Below are 22,843 nucleotides of genomic sequence, written 5' to 3' on the forward strand. Positions count from 1 at the left end.
TGGCAAGTTCGAAGACTTTGATGAAGCCCTAAGACCAGAACGATGGAAACGATGTGATAAAATTAATTATTTTGATCAAGCTTATGGATGGTGATAACTGGGACGACAGTGACTTTGAGGCTGATGATAAAACATAAGACTTCCGAGATCTTAAAATTATTAATAATAATCATTCCAGTAATATGGCAGTGGCAGAAGAGATTAATTACAAATCATGGGAAGACCCTAACATGTTGGTCGATGGTCTGAGACTGTCAGTACCATAGATTAGTGTAGGAAACTACTCACACATCTACAAAGTGGCCTCCATACTTAAAGAACTAAAGGAAGCTGGCTACATTTTTAATAACCTGGTTTCACTTGCATGTGTTTAAAATTGAAAAAAGAAATTATTTTTTATATTCCAAAAATGATTGTGTTATTTCTCGAAAATCAGATTTATAACTAAGACTGAGTTCTCTTGACTGTGTATTCATTGTGTGTCCAGTGTATGTGTATTGCATGTCTAGTATGTCTATTGCGTGTCCATTGTGTGTCCAGTGTGTCCATTGAATGTCCAGTGTATGTGCATGTGCAGTGTGTCCATTGCGTGCATTGCGTGTCCATTGTGTGTGCAGTGTCCATTGCATTTCCATTGTGTCTGTTGCGTGTCCTGTGTGTCAACGCATGCACTGCATGTCCATTGTATTCCTCCGTGTCTATTGTGTGTCTAGAGTGTGTATTTCGTGTCCATTGTGTGTCCATTGCGTGTCCAGTGTGTGACCGTGTGTTTGGTCACGAGATGTTTCATCTATAAATTCTACATTGGAAAACATTAGGAACATTGAGAGAAAACATTTAATTTTATCTATTGTTACCATGTGGACAAAACATATTGTGACATCACAAGACATAGACAAGCTACTGCTGGGTGCAGGCAAACTCAAATCAAAATTCAGAGGGTTCCTTCCAAAAACCGTTTCAAACTCAGGGGTATCAACTGAGATCTTAGTAAGAATAAGAATACCACCGGAAGACTTGCCTGTCTATCGATTGTTTGGACTACAAATAAGAACCTTCTAGAACATTCTACTTTAATCTCCGATTTTCTGTTTCTTCTCAAAAAAGTGAAAGGCATGGGTGGGAGAGAGGGGGAGAAATTTTGGGTGTATAAGCTGGGGATTTAGGCAGTTAGTTATGGAGCTGCAGGACCATCACTATACTCGCCATGTATCGTTGACATCGCATATACGCCCAGAGAGAGAGAGAGAGAGGATAACCCGAGACATGCAGGTTATTGGAGAGCTATTCATTGATTTGGTATGTTCGCTAATGGCAATTATAATATTTTATAAATGTAGTTGAGAAATGTTTTTTGTAGGTTTTGCTGGATTATGTGGTTTTTTAAGCTGGTTTTACGATGCAACTTTTGAGTTAGTGTTTGAATCTGGGTGCTCGTGATTGCCACATTTAGTGCCTTAAACTGTTGGCGGCCATATTTCTTTCAGATAGTTTTTCAAAGCTCTCCTAGGCCTGAAATCACAATAAATTGCCAAGTATATAGTGTTTTTTTTTCAAGATATTTTTTTGCGAATAATCGCATATAAAGCAAATATTTTATGTTTAAAAAATTAGATAAAGTAACTTTTCGGACAACTTTCTTGTACCTAAATCAAAGAGATTTGTACCTATTTTTGTATGTATTTATATGACTGTGGTTGTAGAATGCATATTTTCTGTTGGAGAATTTTGTCCAAAGATCATATGATTAATCAGTAATAAAGTATCAATGAATTTAAATTAATTGTCTTGTTGATGTTTTGTCACCTTAAAAGTGTTCAAAATTTAGGTTATCTTTCCTTTTTGATTTTCTAGTATGCAGATTAGGCCCCATCTGGGCAAGCAAGTTTACCTTGTGCATGTAATCTTTGGTAAATACAGTGGTGCTTGCAGTGGGGATTTGGGACCAGATGGGACCGGCCTCAAGTGTGTCCATTGCATGTACAGTGTGAGAATTGCATGTCCATTGCATGTCCAGTGGGTGTTATTTCGTTAAATGTGTGTAGTCAAGCCTGTGGTCAGCTCAAAACCTCTTGGTCTTGATAAACATTTTTTCAGGAACTCTTGGTCCTTTAGTAAGTGTAAATCATGTTCTGTTGATCTGTTTACTTGTAGTAGATTTTATTATATAGATACTGTAGGTCTATCGGTTCGGAGACTTTGTCTTGTTGACTGGAAATATACATATAACAAGCTTCGACGAAGACACTTGGTCTATACGCGTAAGACATGGATGGAAAGTATTCAATGAATCGAAAAAATATACTTTCATCGTAAGCGCAGTGACAAAATATTTATTTCATCGGACAGGTATCTTGTAAAGAGCCTTTTTTTTGTAGTGAGAATAATTTAAAAAATTACTTGAAAGGTGATGGAAAACCATAAACTGTAATCGATCGAATCAATCACAGTTTTAATAGGAGATTTTGTAATGATTTTTAGAATTTTTTTCCGAATTTATAGGTTAATTATTAAGAATTTTCAAGATGGTGGCCAACTTATCATATCTGCTTACTGGAGTATGGTGTATGACAAATGTAATCTTCATTTAGGACTTTCTATCATGTTTTATTAAATAAGAGTTTTTTACTTTAATTTAGTTTTTACCACAGATCAAGTATCGAACCATGGACGGAAATCGATTTAATAATAAATTAACTAATGAGTGATTTATTGGAAATTTTTTTAATTTTTCCCAATTTTCTAACTAAATAATTACAGAATTTCAAGATGGCCGTCCAAATGGGTGACAAGATGGCGGATGCACGGTAACAAATACTAGTGCACTTTAGTGCGTAAAAATTAAATCAGTATGGTCACAGCAACCTCGAGCAGACAAAACAAGATGGCGGCCTCCAGATGAAGAAAACAAGATGGCTGCCATGACATCATACTGGTTGCAATAATATATTCCTTGATATTAGTGATATGAGGTCAGTCAGCTGGATTCGTCAGAATTTTTGTATTCATCGGATTTTAACCAAGCACTCCATGATGTAAGTGCTTTTTAAATTACATTTTTATCCAAAATAATTCATTTTTATAATTTTTGAATACATTTTCATTTTCTAACTTATTAAATATAAAATTTCATGATGGTGGTATGTGTTTTTATTAAAATTTCATTAATTACATTTTTATAAATTTTTAATTTTTCCTGGTTTTTTCTGATACATTTGCGGATTTTAAATATGGCTGCTGTGACGTCACAATCACAAATGGCAGAATACCTTTTTCATAAAAAATGTTTTAATTATTTTTATTAATTTCAAATATTTTCCTTATTTTTTGATAATAAATGTGGATTTTCAAGATGGCAGCTGTACCGATATGTGCAATGGTGATGTCATAATTAAAAATGTTGGTTGAGGTCAATTTTAAGGTCAAAGGTACCCTCTAGAGTCTCATTGGAGGCATGTAAATGGGGAAATTAAGCCTGTATGGGGAATTTTCGTTTTTTTTTTTTTAAGACAAAAATATTTTCAGGTAATTCGAATTTTTTTTTTTGTATTTTATAAAAGTTTTTCTTCTCTTGGAAATGGAAAATTTTAATTTTCAGAGTTTTGATTTTTCTTGGGCGGTATGTTTTTCTAAAAGCTGGACATTTCAACGAATTTTTTCGAATTTTTAATCTTTTTTTTTGGAAAAATTTGAAGATCAGTGTCAGGGTCACCCAAGATGACTACCATGACGTCTGAACACTGATGGTGGACCTGCACCAGGCACTTTCTGCTCAGCTTCAGGACTCGTATCGGCCAAACTACACTACTTTTAGTCAATATTCATGCTACATTTTTTAAAGATAGCTTGAAACGAATGACATATGTATAACTAAAATTACGAATATTTATACTGATTAGTTCTTATTTTAAATTATCGACAAAAATAGTTAAAATCGTTGCTAGCACAGTAATTTTAGGTCGAAATTTTTTTATATACCTACATAATATTTAAAATGGTTTAGAGAAGTGCAGCGAGATAACTTTAGCTCTGGGCCATTACTTTGATGCCAATTACCGATTATTATTTAAAGTTTAATTATGGGAAGGTGCTGTAAATACAGGTTAAGAAATTCCACCAGCGTTTTTATGAGAAGGGTTAGGAAACCCTGTGGGTGAAAAAAGACACATGACTCCCCAAATGTTGGTAAGTATGAAGAAAATATTTCTCAAGAAGCTCTGTTAACTCTAACTATTTATCATCATAATGAATTTTCACTTTAACTCAAATAAAAATATTAAATGAATAGGTATTTTAAAAATAACTTGTCCGGCATTGTTTCAGTGTTGAACAATATATTTTATTTCAAGTCATTTTCAAAACTTTTATGCATCCTGTAATCCTAACGTTTAGCGTTCTGATATTTTATACAAGTTATTCCGCGTTTGATTCTTAAAAGGGCTTAGTAATTTTAGTTCATTAGTTTCATCTATTTCTCTCAAAAAACTCAGAAAGCTTAAATTTAGTCACTTCTAGTTAAGATAACATGCCTGGTTCTATTGATAAATTGAAACTACCCTGATTAACCTTAAAATAGTAGACATTAACATTTCAACCAATGCGAATGTTTGGTTCTCTTGCAAACATTTTTAAATCCTCAGTAAATATATGAGTTGTCGATTTATTTTTAATAAATAACAACATTCTTCAACTAGAGATAAAACCACCTTTATATCTAAGTGAACATAAAATCGTCAAAAAAATTAGCAATCCATATATTACTGAAATAAAACTTTTTAAAATAATTGTAGTATGTCACTCAAATTTTTTTTGCGTAGTACTTGTTGAGAAGATCTGTCTAAATTAAGCACCTGACACAAAGTATAAACTAAATAAACCAATAGGCTTTACCAGGGGTGCCCACAAGGGGGGGTAACGACGCAGACTGCGTCATTAAAATTTCAGGGGGGGGGGGGGTTAAAAGACGAGAAAAATGTATATATTATTTACATAATTATAGCTTCTAATGTGAAAATACGTTTCTGGTGCTTTGATAATTGAAAGGGATCTTGTAAATCAAATTGGCAACCCCGCACTTTCCTCAACAAAAGCATTTTGGCATCTGTCGGTTCAGGATGGAAATATTACCTGATATATGACCAAAATTATTATTAGAAAATCATTTTTAATTAATGCAAAATGTGATAAAATATAATACTAAAAAAGTACAATATTATAAAATAATTGAGTAAATCATTGAGAAAATGGCATAAAAAATTTAGGGGGGGATGGGGCATCATTAGGTTAGGGGGGGGTGAGTCATAGTGTTTGGGGGGGGGGGCACCTCTGGCTTTACTTGAGGCCTTAATAAATAAAACTCGTATACGACCTAGCAGATAATTAAATATTCATTGTGTAAGTAAGAATTTATTACATAATTTTTGTAAAAAAAAAGGAACCACGAACTATTAACAATTTTTTTTATGTTATTATTTCTCATTCGAAGAAATTACCAAACTACTAAAGTGGGAATATATTAAATTAAGAAATTTATTTATTTTTCTCATGCCTCCAGAAACGAAGAGAGTAAAATGTGAAGCGAAACTAATATTATTCTTGTGATACCAACTGCTTAGCAACGTTAGTAACAAATAACTGTTCGTTTCCCAAGACATGTTGGAAGTTGGTTCTAGGGCTCCTCAATTATCTGCAACGAATGTACGGCTAGTGTGTCGTCCGGGTAATACGATCATCTTTATCGCTGACGCATTCCGTCTTACCGACACTTAAAAGAACAAAACGTTCGCTCGCAATTGCAATGCTGAAGAAACGAATGCTTTGAGGGAAATAACACGGTGCAAATATAGTGTTTTCAGTTAAGACAATACCTTTGCAAACCCTTTTATTCTAAATCACACATATGGCACGCAAAATCATCCAAATAAATATTTTATTTTTAACTTGTTTCTTATGAATATCATCATTGTATGATTTTGCTAGAAATTAAGGAAACTATATGTAAAAACTAGTTAATTTACTATTTCTGCCGCAGTATCTTCGAAGCGTCAAATTCATAAATCGGAGACGCATGACATAATAGTTCGTCAAAATATCTGTATACCTTAAATTATGCGCAATGAACCAGTAAAATTTTTAAGACGTTTGAAGCCCACTTACAGTTCGGTGTCACTATTGCTTCAAGAATTTTTGTCCTAATTAGTTTTCTCACAAATATCTTTACGACTTGATATTAAATAAATTCTTTAGTTAATTCATTGAAAATTTACTCGGACCACAGCAAGGACATTTCAATCATAAACTAATTGAGGCCTACTAATAGGTTTTTAGTTAAAATAATATGGTTAAAATCAATGAACACAAAACTAAATGCGCGCATTGCAAAACTTTTGAACTGCACACTGATAATGTAAACATAATCCATAATTTTGTTTTACATAAATAATAGCAAGATATGCAAAGTCTTACCTTTTAAATATAAAGAAAAACCTTTTTATCACTTTTTTATCGCCCGTTGTGGATCCTGAATGGTTTCAACGTGGTAAGAACCCCTGCGAAGCTGGTACAGGAAACTTCCGCGTCACATATCGCACGGCCGGCGCCTGAAGAAAACAGCCCGCGTCGTGCATTGTTGCCAACCACGGCCCGGTAGCAGGCGTGCCACCACGCAACACATCCAGGCCGGTTGCACTGTGAATACTTTTTTTTTGTGAATGAAACAGAAATGTTTATGTAAACTTACATGAAAACAATTGTATCACTACAAAATAGCGTTCGTTTTTTTTTTTTTTGTTCCAGTAACTCCAATAGTGAAAGATATGTGTAAACTGTTTCCGGAATGGTTTACAGTATCAACTGCGCACATTAACAAGCATTAAAAAAAAAATTAAGTCCAATTAATGAATGTTCGATTATTTTTCCAACGTCGAAAAATGTGCTCGAATGAAATATTACTTAAAATATAAAATTATGGGCCAATTTTCGTAACAAATACTCAGTATTATCTCGAAAAACGTATTTTATATATGCAAAAATTACCGTAGCCATGTGCTGTACAAAGATAAAATACCTTTCTTGTAGTATTGCAAACTATTTCTTGGAACCTGGTTCATAAATGTACAAAAAATAAATTTCTGTGTGGTATATTGGAAATGTTGGCCACCAAGCCTATGCCTCTAGTGACATCCGTTCACTTTTCAACCACCTGCAAAGAAATTTTGCTGCTGAGAAAATATCAGACATGATTTTTTCAATACTAAACAAGAAGTTTTTTTTGTTTTTATACAATTTATTAAAAAATAAGCATAAAATAAAAACCATTTTGAAGAAGATGTTTCATTTCTTCCCAAATATTGTCTTCTTCACAAATGGCTCGAGCTCTGTTTACCAAAGTTGAGATGACTGTTCTCTTCTGAGATGGAGGGTGATGTGAACTTGCTTGTAGATACCTGTCTGTGTGGGTTGGCTTTCTGTAAACACTGTGGCCGATGTGATTATCCTCTCCTCTTGTGACCAAGACATCCGTAAAAGCCAATTTTACTTCTACTTCCACCTCCATGGTGAATTGTATGTTCGGATGGATGCTGTCCAGGTATTTTAGAAAGTCTTGTAGCTTATCTTTTCCATGGCTCCAAATATCAAAGTTGTCATCAACATACCTGTACCAGCACTTGGGTTTACGCTGGCTGGTACTTACTGCTTTCTCCTCAAATTCTGCCATTAAAATGTTAGCCAATAGGGGAGAGAGAGGCGAGCCCATAGCGGTGCCTTACTGTTGCTTGTAGATCTGCCCCTTGAATGAGAATAAGTTCGAAGAAACACAGTGTTCTGTGAGCTTCACTATGTTTTTGCTCAGATTGTCTTCTCCCAAGTGTGTGAGGAGAATTTGAAGGGCTTCTGGGACAGCCATTTTAGTGTACAGTGAAACCACATCAAAGCTGACCAGGAGATCTGTTGGTTGAAGTGAAAGTTATTAAAGAATATAAATGAAATGTGCGGAATTTCCGACATGAGAATCTGGAGTAGGTACTTAAGGTTGGATTAATCCAGTCAAGTATCTGACTAGTGCATGAGGAGGAGAGCCGATTGCACTCACTATTGGGTGAAGAGGAATGTCCTTCTTATGTATCTTCGGAAGCCTATAGAATGTCGGGGTTCTGGAATCTTTGACAATAGATGTTTATTACAGTTTTCGTCTAAGCTTAATTCGATAACCTGTTTCTTTGTGGTTGATTCTATTTGTTTAAGAAAATATTTCTTGACTGCTACATATGTAGGTTCGGCAATAAGTTTGTGGATTTTGGCTTCATAATCTGAAGTATTCATGACCACAGTCGCATTTCACTTGTCTGCCTTTAGAATCACCGCCTGTTTGTCACTGCGACGGTCTTTCAGTGCTTTTCTTTCTTCCCTGTTGATGTTTTGCGTGGAAGGCTTGGCACTGCGAAGTACTCCCTCCTGTTGTTTCCGAGCAAATCTCATCAGCTGTGGCTGCAGGCAGGCGAATAATGGCATCTTCTACTCCACAGACGATATCTTCTGTGGGAATTGCCTTAGGTGCGACAGCGAAGTTTATGCCTTTGGCTAAAAGAGAAACAGAAGCATCATCTATATGTTTGCTTAAGAGATTGACAACAACTCTGTTTTTGTCCAAAGCAGGCGAAATATTGTTCTTGTGGAGCTCTGAGAGCATTTTACACTGTCGTGCTGTGGAATGGTACAAAGTTGTATAGGCTTGCTTTGCTGTTATTCTGTCCAGAGTATCCCAAGTTGCAGGTGATAGTTGACTGGCAAGTTTCAGGTGCAGATCGGAAAGTTCCTTCGCATTAAAATGCAACTCTCTTCTGGTCTGGTGTATTCTTTCTCGCAACATAACAGTGCTGTCTCGATGGTAAATTCGTTGGGCTGCTGGAGTATGGAAGTTCTGGTCGATTTTTGAGAACTTAGGAAGAACCCTGTAGTCTCTGCATCTTTTCATGAAGGCCAGAGAACTAAGAAGTTTTGACTTCTTCTGTCTCAGCTGGTCAAATCTTCTGGCTAAGGTAGCAGTTTCCTCCCCATAGAGGTTCGTAAATAATGTTCGCAGGCTTTCGCTGCCACTGTCTGAAGAAGCTTGGCTTCTGGGTTTTAGCCGTGACACAGCATTGATTTCGACCAATTCCACACCATATCCAACATCCGACAATACAAGAAAAGATACATCCGAGAATCATTAGAAATATTAAAACACCCAGCAAACATTAATAGAGAAGATGGCTATAAATTAAGCAAAATATGGAACCCACTCTTTAGAAATCCCCAAAACACAGCTCCACATCCAACATCAGACAGATCACCCCTGATTGGCAAAACAGCCCAGGCAACCAGAAGAAAGGAAGGCTCTGAATGGCCCACAGATGCAGCCAATCAGGAAGCGCCTTCCCCTCAGGCGAGAGTATAAAAAGGCAGGATAACTTGTAAGAACCTCAGTAGGTAACTGCGCCCTGATGATCGCGACTGTAATGTCGACCGAAATGTCGGTGAATAATTCACCAAGGACACAGCTACAACCCAGAAGCCAAGCTTCTTCAGACAATGGCTGTGAAAGCCTGCGAACATTATTAAAAACTAGTTTATTTTTTAATTCAAACAATTGCATTAATAAGCATAATAATATTGTTACGAAAGTAAGCAGGGTCGCGGCACTCGCAGGTTTGGAGTTAGCTGGCGGCCTCGCACGGCCACTGAAGTCTTGTGGCCGCCACTGACGTGAGACATACCACCGCGCGCCTGGCAGATTACAAGGATCGTCGCTTAACCCCCCACCCTCACCCCTCCGCTCACCGCGAGGCACCCAACCTCGGCGCCACTACCTGGCACCTGGCAGCAATTGGGAATCCCGTGCGACCTGCCTATGCTTTCTCGATGCTTCGAGCGTCGGGTCGGCTCAGGATGATGCGGCCCGGGATGACGCTGCCCGTCACGTCAACTTTTTCGATGCTTCAGGCGTCGGGTCGGCGCGGAATAACGCGACTGGCCCCAGCCGTGATCGTGACTTCTGGAAGGGCGCGAGGCTCTATATAAGCCTGGGATGCTGGCCTCTGAGGGATTTCCGGGGCGAGAGAGTCTGGGCGATTGTGCCGCGGGTGCGGCGAAGTGTCTGGGCGAGAGTCTGGGCGAGAGAGTTTCTCGGTGATAGTTGGGTGGCGATAGTGCCGCAGGTGCGGCGGAGTTCTTCGGCGAGAGAGTTTTTGGCGTGAGAGAGTTTTTTTGCGATAGTTGGGGGGCGAGAGTGCCACGGGTGTGGCGAGAGTCCCGAGCGAAGTTCCGAGAGAAGCGTCGAGTGGATCTCGGCGAAGGGAAGTGCGACGGTGGTGGTGGAGTGCGGCGACGGAGTCCCGCGACGGAGGTCCACGAGGAGTGCTGCGGTGAGAGTTGCGCCAGAGGTGCGGCCCAGCGAGGTGTGCGTTGTGTAAAAAAAACGAGTGACTGGGGAATAAACATTTTTAAGTGTAATTGATTATTAGGCATTTTAAGAAAGATTATTTATTAGCGATGTAAATATTGGTAATCAATAAAACTGTGTAGTAAAATCTTTCATTGGGCTATCCATTTACGAACACAGAAGTTTCCTAACGACGATTTATTTTAAAAATTCTGAACAATATCAATTTTAATAATAATAGACCAAAATTAAATAACGAGTTATTTTTCATTAAAGAAATTATAATGTAATAATAAGTGTCACTAGTATAGGTTGGTTCCTCCAAGGACAGACTTTAGGTTGTGGATTGGAAATTGTCGACGCCATATTGTATCGTGATATCACGGCGGCCATCCTGGATGACCTTGATCTTGACCTTTAACTTGACCTTGACTTCAAAATTTCCCAAAATTTTCCAGAAGTGACTCCAAATTTCTCAGTATTTTCTCAAAATACGCCAAAAACTGACCAAATTTCCAATTTTTTGGAAAAACCAATTCACAAAAATATCTAAAAAAAAAAAAAAAAATAGAAAAATAAAATTGTCTCTATTTCGAGGGAAATATTCCGGTCCTTATGGAAATTTTCCTGTTTTATTCTTTAAAAATTAAAAAAAAAAATCGGAATTCGAAAAACCTCAAACTACTTTTGCCTTAGAATGAATCAAAAACCCCCAAAGTGGCTTAAATTCGTCGGCGACAAGCCTCCAATAAGCCCCTGGAACCCATCTTGCCTTATCTTGACTTTGATCTTGACCATAACATTTAAATTCTTTATTTTTTAAACAAAAAAATCCTAAATATTTTAAAAAATTAAAAAGATTCCTTTCTTCAAATCTTTGCGTCCTTAATCGATTTAAGTCGTCTGTACGATTCCCGGCGAGAGAAAACATGCATTTATTAATAAAAAAATTCTTAAAGGCAATTTAAAAAATTGCTTACGTCATACCCTCCATATTTTATTATGATTTAAATGTTGCAATTATCGTTACTGTCGCCATCTTGAAAAACCGTAATTTTTATGCTAGAAATTCGGACACAAATTTAAAATTCATAAAAAAATCAACTAATAAAAGTTTAATAAAAATTCCGCCATTTTGAATTAAGACAACATAATTACACATTTCGTTACGGTCATAATCCTGGATTCTAGATACGTTGCACTTTTCGTTACGCCTGCTATCGTAGTTGTGTATGACGTAATCGTTGCACGTTTAGTTACGGCCACCACCTAGGAATATAGAAGGTTGCAATTTTCGTTACAAAAAATTCTTTCTTGCCTAACAAAAGAGAAGTTCGCAAGCTGGCAGAAGATGATTTTCTGTAATTTTACATTAATTTTTTGATTTTTAAATTTTTTTTTTTATTATTACTTCGACAACGACAGCTTCGGTGAGTCATGGACGACGACATCTATGACTACATATGCGACAGGCTCACTGTCTGAACTACAACGAGACGTGCGTCGTTTGGACGTCCGCGCAGATGCATCGCAGGTCGCAACGTGTTGTAACACGTCCCATGTTTGGTGTTGCACGTGCAGACGAAGCGACTACCTCGGCGATGCTAGCAGGAAGGATTGTGTGCGGTCTCATATGATAGACGACACAGTATCCAGGTTCGCAGCAATCTAGTAACTGCTAAGTTGGTTCGTAGGACACAGAAAGACGGTAGTGTCATATACGACTGATGTGACATAGTCATTCTAGTGAGATCGTATTTTACCAAGTTGAATTTTCGTCTAAATGTGCGTCCTTTTCGTTAAATGTGCTTCCTTTTTTTTACTTTGCCTTCAAATGTGCTTCCAAATGCGTTTCCTTTCTTTATATATGCTTCTGTCCAAGTTCGATAAAAAAAATGCAATTGAAATCAGTTTGAGCCAAATGTAGATGGAGCAGTTGAACCCTTTAGAGCAATTGGAGCACTTGGATCACTTGGCCACTTGGAGCAATTGGAGCTGTTGGATCTGTTGGAGCGATAGAGCTTTGGAGCTCTTGGAAAATTGGAGCTTTGGAGCTCTTGGTGCTATGGAGCATTGGAGATATTGGAGCAATTGGAGCTTTGGAGCTGTTGGAGCAATTGGAGTAATGGAACACCTAGAGGTATTGGAGCAATTGGAGCTTTGGAGGCATTATACCCTATCCTAAAATTGAAGATCGCATTCTACTGAGTTGAATGTATTGAAAATGTAGGTAACTCCTTTTTGTTAATATGCTTCCTGTTTGTCGAATTTTCGACCAAATGTGCGTCCTTTTTCTTTAAATGTGCTTCCTTTTAGTCGACATTTTTCGTCCAAATGCTCGTCCTATTCGGGAAATGCTTGTCTTGCGTATACATTACGTTTTCCATGGGTACACTGCGTGTTCATTGCGTGTTCGGTGTATACATTGCGTGTTCATTACGTGTACGGTGTGTTTAATGCGTGATTGGTGTGTACATTGCGTGGTCATTGCGTAGTCATTGCTTGTAAATTGCGTGTCCTGTGTGTGTATCGCTTGCCAATTTATTTTGGCGAATTGCTTCCGATTGTGCTTCATTTTTTAAATGTGGTTTTGACTCGTGTATTAGAGTAATTGGTTCTTGTTTTGACTTGCATATTATTCAACCGGTTGCGTGTATATAAGCAAGTTATCAGACGACAGGACTTTCATTTTGTTTCTGGCTGCGGTAAAGTAAGGATCGCCTAGTTTGTCTCATCATGCATAAGTCACGTAATTAGTTGTTCTTGTGAAATCGATGGCACCTATACGTCTTTAACGTCGAACTCGATGGAAGTTGTACCATCGTCTACGGGAATCCTGACGTCAGCATCGACGGTGGTGAGCAGATACCGTTGGCAACGTCAACGACAATGGAGGAGACTTTAACAGTCGAGGTACCACCACCAGAAGAGAGCTTAATGACTACAGTGCTGGCTGCAAGGAAAACCTCCATGAACGATGTTTCACCCTCGATGGAGACTTCAATGCTGGTGATTCGACAACTAATGAATATCGATGTCATTACTGTGACAAGATTTTCTCAAACAACAGTATTGCTCGACGACACGAGAAGAAAGATTGTGCTAAGAATCCTCCTCACAAAACGTTTGGATGTGAGAAATGTCATAAGCAGTTTGCCAGAAAAGATAACATGAAAACGCACATGAAGACATGCAGAGGTCATGCTGTACGACAGAAAATAAAGTTTTCTCTGCATCAGCGATTAATTGATTCGCTTAAGAGTACACCAGAGTTGGTACAACTGCAGCAACATCATCATCTGCTTAGGGCCTGAAATAATTGTCTTCATCAACTAGGCATCATTACGCTACTATGATGTGTCGTTCGCATTTTCCCATGATGCACGAAGACATAAAATGAGCAAATGTGTGAAGAATCATTCTCGTATGAAGTTTCGCTGCGATGAGTTCCATGTTTCGTTTACCCATATTGACAGTTTGCGACAACATGCGAAACACTATAAAGGTGAAGTCCGTGTGCCTACTGTTGAACTACCTGCAAACATTTCGACTCCTCATTTTATATTAGACTCGTATGAGTACAAGCACAAAACAAGATTTTCAGCAACCAATTGCGATAATGCCTGGACATGAATCCAAACCTAAGACTGTGCTTAGTGCATTACAGGTAAATGACAATGTATTCCACTTGGCGAAATCTGCATTTCGTTGAACGTTGAAAGAATACTATTATATAAATAAATTTAGTGAGTCTTCTTGTGGTTGTACTATGTGTATGGTAGACCATATCCATTCGCGGACAGAGTGAAATACTGTGTTTTTAAGACAGTGATTACTCCCATTTATAATTCAAACAATGTTGAGCAGTCTATTAAACACAGTATCGAGAAACCTTGTCGGGAAGAAAAAGACTATGTAGGAAAAGCATCTGGCTGGTCTCGGTCTGCAGTAAACCGATTGGAGCTAAGAGTTATTCAGTTCAAGCCAATGCAGAACTAAAAGTTTATTAGATTTCTAACTTTAGCAAGTGTTATTTTATTAGTGTAGGATTTACGTAATATTTCTTTTATTTGTAATTTTTCTGTTTTACTTCTTAAACCTGTCACTTTTAAGGTAAACTGAAGTGATATTTGTTTAAATTTGTATTTTTGGCTTTGGCCAAGGATCGAACCGAGGAATGATATCGATAGATAAATTAGTGCCTTAACGAGTGATTTTTGATGATTTTAGAAGTGTTTACCATTTTTATAGGTCAAATATTATGGATATCTAATGTGGCGGCCAATAGGTTTATATTATTCGGCATACTGGGCCCTATTTCATAAACATTACAAGTTACAAACTTACAAGCTACAAGTCACAAGTTCACAAGTCACAAGTTCTGGGAAATGTGTTTCATAAAAAAAGTCTCGTAACTTTTAGAAGGTGGTTAGCTTGTATAAAATTTTTACAAGTCGCCTGTTTTATTCACAAGTTGTTTACATGAAAAATGGAGTATGCACGAGTAGCATAAGATTTGAAACAGGCAGCACTGAAAAAAATTAAAGAGAACAAGGATACCTTGTAGGCTACGGACAGGTTAGTGATACTTTGCAGAGAAAAAAAAGGATAAAAGTGATGCGTGAAAGCAAATATTTGATTTTGTGGTTAATATTGGAGCAGTAAAAAAAGAAAAGGGTTGGGAACATTTGAGACACACGTTTTGGCCAAATTTGAGACGAGCAACTATGGTGAGTTACAGTAAATTCTTGCCATATTTATATATTGAACTGAAAACTGAATAGATTAAAATTACTATCAATTGTTTAAAATATATTATTTCCAGAACAAAGTAGATAATGCGAAACAAACTGGAGCAGCAGGTGGAACACATGCCAAGTACAATGACATTGACAACTTTGTTCTTGACATAATTGGGAAAGACTCGCCAACTATAACAAGTTTGTGTGTACCTGAAACATAGAGCAATTAATCCAAAAATGTATCAGAGGAAAAAAGTTTTACTGCTCAAGGGAATGAACAGTATGACGATGATTGTCATACTTCAATAACACAAATATCTAAAAAAACGGAAAAAGGCATCTGTAAGTACAACACTATACAGTTTGTATCAAAATTCATGTTACAACACTTGAGGGTAGAAAGCTCTTATTATTTGCAACCATTTTTGCCAATAAACATGTTGCCGGAAACGCATAGTTAAGCCCCTGTAGCCCCAGAAAGAGTCAGCGTAGGCAACCCGTTGTAGAGTGTTATGTTGTGGATGTGCGGGCGTTCGAGTAGAGAAATAACCTTTTTAATCGTGGCACAGATTTTAATTTCACTCTGAAATCAATCACAGCTTCGGCTTTGTTTCACAACATTGAAATTGTTGCATATGTTTTAACAACGTGACAGCCTAAAGCAACGGCTCAAAAACAGGCCCACCTTGAGCGACACAGAGGTGGCAATGGCAAATCATGTTTTCACGGATACGCTGGAGCATGTGTGGAGTCGACCTTATGATTTCGAACACTTCAATGATTCGCTGTGTAAGCTCTTCTACCGTTTCTACTGGCGTAGCGTAGATAAACCCTTTTACGTAACCCCACAGAAAGAAATCTAACGGGGTTAGGTCCGGTGACCTTGGCGGCCATGCGACAGGGCCCGCTCGTCCAATCCATCGGTTTGGAAATGTTTGGTTTAAATACTCTCGCACTTGCAGAGAAAAATGAGGTGGTGCCCCGTCATGTTGGTACCACATCACACATCGGACATTCAATGGAACCTCTTCAAGAAGACCTGGTAGTTCGTTCTGAAGGAAGTGGAGGTATCCGGCGCCGGTAAGTCGTGGCGGAAGAAAAAAAAAAGGCCCGATGAGTACGCCGTCAACAATACCGGCCCACACATTAACTGAAAAATGTTCCTGGCGAGCTGTAACACACATTGCATGCGGATTGACATCATTCCAAATATAACTGTTGTGCGAATTGAGAATAGCGTCTTGAGTGAACTTGGCTTCATCGCTGAATAAAACCGCTAACTCAGGGTTCCTCAATACTATTCGAATGTACCAACGAGAAACGGTCATGCGAAGAGGATAGTCCGCCGGACCCATGTGTTGCACTTTTTGAAGGTGGTACGGGTACAAGAGTTGCTCATGAAGAACTCGCCAAACAGCCATTTTGTCAGCGTCCATATCGGAACCATCTATGCCCTTGTGCTTGTATCCGGACTCTTCTCAAATCTCTGAAGTACATCATCTTCAAAACTGGGAGTACGAACCCTGCGTGGAGCACCAGCATTTGGTCTTGTGACGGCACATGTACCAGTATCACGCATTCGCTGAGTAAGGGCGCGGTTACACGGGACCCTGAACTACTTCAGGTGAACATGTTTAAGTAAACACGTTTACAAACGCGAAAGTGTGCGGTTACACGGTAGTTGCTGAAAAGTGTGTTTAGCTCTAAAACCGATTGTCTACTGTCAACGAATGACTGTGTTGTTGATCTCTATTTTTTAATTGCATCCAGAAAACGCGGGATTTTCTCACTTGTTTATACAGCATTATCAGCAGAAATGAAATGTGTTTACATATTGCTCAATATTTTTTTACAAATCGGGAATTCAAACATGCACAGTAAAATTTTTAAACTTATTTTTTATTATTTTTTGAGCGAGAGTACCTATCTCAGTTTTAAGAAAATTAAGGTCAGGATAAATTAAAAAATATGTATAATTATCTGTTGGTTTTTTTGTTGCATTCGGTAAAATATTACTCGAACTTGTGCCAGAAACACTTTCCATCTAGAATTTCTGCAAAAGACTGTTTATATTCTAACCAGCCAATCAGAGGCTAATGTAGAAGATATGTCGATCTGAACTACTTTGCCAACCTGTTTAAGTTAAATGAGAAATGGCCTCGAACGAAACATGTTCAGACTGTGTGTAACCGCACTCAACAGCTGAACATGTTCACCTGAAGTAGTTCAGACTCCCGTGTAACCGCGCCCTTAGTCTTGCAAACATGGTGTGAGCTGGAATCCTACGACCCAGATATCGTTCTTCGTACAGACGACGGGCAGCTCGTCCATTTTGTCTAGCTTCCCCGTAAACAAGCAGCATGTCCGTGTACTCACTAAATGTGTACTCCATTGAGCTACACTAAAACGTCGCCCTTTTCAGAACCACAGCGAAAGAAATGACACCACGAGTTTGCTTGTACGACAGAACAGTCAACGACAGACCACCAGTGATATCAAAACACACTGCGACACTGCGATGTCATGCTGCGCAGTGCTATGGCACGGCACGAACGAAAGAAAAGAGGTGAGGGCGCCACCAACGGAAGTAAAAATGGGCGGGGGTCAGCATTCGACATCGTACAGTCCTCTCGAGCGCTGCCCGGCGTCGTAAACGCGTAATTCACCACAGCATCGTCTGTCTCGCACAAAGCCCAACGGGTTGCCTACGTTGACTCTTTCTGGGGCTGCAGCGGCTGAACTACGCGTTTCCGGCAACATGTTTATTGGCAAAAATGGTTGCAAATAATAAGAGCTTTCTACCCTCAAGCGTTGTAACATGAATTTTGATACATTCTGTATAATAAAAAAATTTAATTGTATAACTAAATTTTTGATACTATTATTGGTTAATGTAGAAAATCACTACTTTTGGATTTAACTAACCGAAAATAACCTATGGCAAAACATAATGTACTAAAACTATTTAACCAAAATTTAAACACTTTAAAATTGTCAAAACATAGCCTAATCAAACATATTCAGGAAAGGACGTTTTTAAACAAACCTAACCTAACTAACCTCTTTTTTTAAACCTAGCATACCTTGCACACAACATAGGACGGTAATTGTGGATATAAATTACTCATGCAGAATGACGGAACTGTTAGGCTTAGATGGAAGATTTTTTAATGAAATATGTTTTTATATGTGGGAGGTACATTAGGTAAAAAACTTAGTTTATTTATGATAGTTTAGCTTACGTTGGTAAATGCTCATTTAGGTTAGGTTAGTTTTGTTAAACCAATTCCCTACCCCAATTAACATTGTGGAAATAAATTTTAGTAAATTGTGGTTTGCCTTTTTAGGTTAGCTGGGCCAGGTTAGTTTAATTAATGTATAAATGTTAATGCTTTGTTTCTTTTTGTCGGATGCTGCAATAAATGACCAATTTCCTGCAGAAGTTCTTCTAATTTTTGTGAACTCATCCTAAAACGTTCATTGTATTCATAGTAAGGGACAAAGGTAATATTTATTCTCTCCTGGAAAGTCCTTTGCCTTCTAACCTCAACTTCTATTTCTTCATCTGAGTCAGTAAAAACAATGTCCATTGTTTGTACTAACAAAAGTAATAGGTAATTCAAAAGAGATTCACATTCAGCAGAAAGGTTTTTAACCTCTACTTTTAACTCGAAGTAAGATTTACAAAACTCAGAATGCTTATAGAAACATAGGGGATTGCTACAAGTATTTACTTGTGAAATTTGGTTTATGAAATGCTATAAATTTTTCACTTGTAGAAAATACTTGTACATTGTTAAAAACACTTGTAGTTTGTAGTTTGTAACTTGTACTTTTATGAAACAGAATTATAGGAATTTTCACAAGCTACAAGAGATTGACTTGTAAATTGTAGACTTGTATATTTTATGCAACAGGGCCCTGGAGGATTGTAGACTAGGAATGTAAGCAGATGTTAGGACTTTCCACCATATTTTATTAAATTAAATTTTTTACATTATTTTACTATTTTTTGGATCGAGCAAGGATCAAACCAAGCACTTCAAAATATATATCAATTCATTAATTGCTTAGTTTATTGATGAATTTTGGATTTTTTCCGAATATAGCTTAATAAATACAGATTTCCAAGATGGCAGCCAAGATGGCCGACAAGATGGCGGGCAAACTGGCACTAAATAATTACTGCACTTTAGTGGGACAAAATTAAACTAACATGTTAGTAGGATCCTCTTGCAAACTAAAACAATGTCAGATCCAAGATGGCAGCCTCTAGCAGACGAAAAGAAGATGACGGGCGTGACTTAATACTAGCTGGTGATAATCTACATTGGCATTGGTGGTGAGAGGTCAGTCTGTCGATGGCTTTTGTGGAGGAAGAAACCGTCGTCATTTTTTTTTTGCTCTCATCGAGTTGGAACCGAGGACTTAATTGTGTGAGTTTTTTTAATTTTAATTTTTTTTTTGTCAAATCAATGTTGTTTCCTGAATTCCTAGCTTAATAATTACGGATTTTCAAGATGGCAGACTTGACGTCATAATGCCAAAATGGCAGAATTTTTTTATTAAAATTTTTAATGAATTTTATAAATTTTCCCGATTTCCTAGGATAATAAATACAGATTTTCAGGATGGCGGCCGTAACGAAAAATGCAATGGTAACTCATAATTCAAAATGGCGGCCATGACATCCTTATGGTTGAGATCGTGACCTCGGCGGCTTAGTGCGGCTTGCTCATGGGAAATTTAAGCCGATTTGGGACTTTACAAGCCGTGGACATTTTTGAGGACAAAAAAACAGGAATTTTTATCTCAGAACGGAAAATTTTTCCCCGAAATAGGTAATTTTTTTTTTTTTTTAAGAATTTTGACGGATTCTTTTTTCCTAAAAATTGGACATATTGGCTGGTATTGGCGAATTCTGGGAAAATTTTAAAGAGTTTTGAGTAATTTTTGGCCATTTTTGGCAAATTTTGAAGGTCCAAGTCAAAGATCGTCATGCAAGAACGACACCGTGATATCACAATCTAAGATTGCAGACACCGACATCAACACCTCACTCCGACTCCAGTTTCCTGACCGGATATTATATAGCTAATACTCATTATATATCTCCTAAGCTAACCAAGCATAACAAAAGATACAAGCAACCAATAATAAACACACAAAACGGGTACCCGCCAGTAGGACTAAAATAATTTGACCTAAAATTAGGCTAAATATGTTTAGGCCATGTGACTTTATACCAAACAATTTTAGGTCAAATGACTTTAGGTCAAATATCTTTATGCCAAACGACTTTAGGCCAAATAATTTTAGGTCAAATGACTTAAGGCCAAACAAATTTATGTCAAATGGCTTTAGGCCAAATACATTTAGGCCAAACATCTTTAGGCCAAATAATTTTAGGTCAAATAAATTATCTTATGTCACTTTATGCCAAATGCCTTTAGGCGAAATAATTTTAGGTCAAATGACTAGGCCAAACAACTTTATGTCAAATGGCTTTAGGCCAAATCTGTTTAGGCCAAACGTCTTTAGGCCAAATAATTTTAGGTCAAATATGTTTCCGAAAATTATTTTAGGTCAAATGATTTTAGTCCAAACAATTTTTGGTCATTTGGTAGAAAGTAACTTTATTTATGGCAATAAGAAGTGCTTGCACTTTTAGCTCTCTCTATCTCTATCTAACTGCCACACGCTTCGAACATTCAACATGGATAGAAAACTTAAAATAAGTTTAGCGGATTAAACACTGATGAACTTTTTTGTTCGCAAGTTTTTTGTTTGCTTGTTATTTACATATTGCTTCTCTGGTGGTTATTTTAATAAGCGAAATTGGTGAATGAATATTTTATTTTCTGGTTAATTCGTTTAATAAATACCCCGTCCCTGGAAAAGTCCAATAATGTGCACCACATGTTTTATGTGAGTGTCTTGTCATACTGTCCTTATCACAATTGTGTGGTTTGAGTTGAGTGAACCAGAATAAATTATTAAATAACATGAGTAAGACTTGTTTAACTATATTTTACTTAGGTTGATAGGTAAATTTCCCTAATAAATAACTAACAGTATCAGTATCAGTATCCAGTAGGCTACCTAACTGAATACATAAAACCTACTGTAAACATAACATCAATAAACAACACGGAAACTATCTTTGGTCTACCATCTGGCGATCTCGGGTTCGGTCCTTATCCTTGGCTGAGAGAGATTTCGGAGAAAATAAAAATGACAGTGGTGCCGTCTGGTTCCGAGTGAGGGTATTATGGAGTAGGCGGGTAATATGGAATAGGTGTATATCTCAGCTGTAAGGTGCTGAAACCTGTGAGAGAGCGGTCGAACTACATCCCCATTGTTTGGTTTTTGCAATTGGAAAGTTTGTGCAGGTGAATGTTTCAAATCTGTTAACAGTAGTTAGAAAATTCTTAACACTGTTAATCATGATGTATGATTAAGAGTAAGAGACCGCAGTGTAAATTCCAAGAATGTAGTCTTTCATTTTCATCTAGTATAGGAGAAGGCAAATTTTAAACATGGCGAGTCGGGTAATATGGAATACCTTCTATAACATTTTGCCTGACTAAAGTGTAGGAATTCCATATTGACCGACATTTGATAAAAAAGTAAATGTATGCTATGAATGTTTATTTAACGTGTAAGAAAACAAATAGAAATATTTATATTCCAGTTATTGTAAGAAATTAGTGTAATTACAAATAATAAATAGCTAGGAATTAGGTAAGTGTAAATTGTTTTCATGCTTAATATCGTTGTATGTAAGGCCACTTAAAAAAACAATTATTGCTATAGCGCTAAAAATAACACATGCACAAAGAATGCAAATTAAATATTCTAATGGCACTCGTTACAGCGTATTGTTTAGGGAGTTTTAATTTTTCAAGATTGCCAATGCACGTTCGCACATTTGACAAAAAAGAAGTCATCTAAAGTTGCCTATTAGGCTTATGCAATGTTTTTCTGTGCATGTGCCAAATTTGAATGCAACTTTTAGGCATTGTACATGTCACCTTGTGCTAATACATTATCTGTGTACATGCTAAATAAATTGTTGTGGAGCCTAAATCCAGGTTTTTAACTTCTTATGACGACCATTACAACACAGGGGGTTATATAAGCTACAGTCTGTTTTTTTCTCTCTTCCAGAGATGGATAAAAAGAAAGAAGACAAAACTAAGAAAAGGAAGCTATGTTAGGAGGATTAAATGGCAAAAACAATTCGCGCTGTTAGGGAGAAGAAGATGGAATACCTCAATGCATATAAAGTGTTTCAGGTACCAAATGATACACTCTTCAGACTTGCCAACATTAAGGAGCTTGACACCAAGAAAGCTGCATCTACAAAACTTTGTCGTAAACCATTATTGACTCCTGAGTTGGAGGACTTAATTAGTTGAAATGGAAGCTATGTTTTATGGCCATACCCGCAAAGATGTTTGTGTATTAGCATTTCAGCTAGCTGTGCGCAATATCATAGGCCATCAATTTGGACAAAACGACAGAGCAGGGAAAGATTGGTTTCATGGGTTTATGACAAGGAATGAGAGTAGTATATAATAGGGGCTCCGAGGACACGGGTCCGGGGCGAGGTACGAGGTGCCGAGCCACATATCTGAATGTAACATCACGGCGGCCATCTTGGATGAGTGTGACCTTG

Source organism: Bacillus rossius, chromosome 2 (assembly GCF_032445375.1).
Source record: "Bacillus rossius redtenbacheri isolate Brsri chromosome 2, Brsri_v3, whole genome shotgun sequence".
Lineage (NCBI taxonomy): Eukaryota > Metazoa > Arthropoda > Insecta > Phasmatodea > Bacillidae > Bacillus > Bacillus rossius.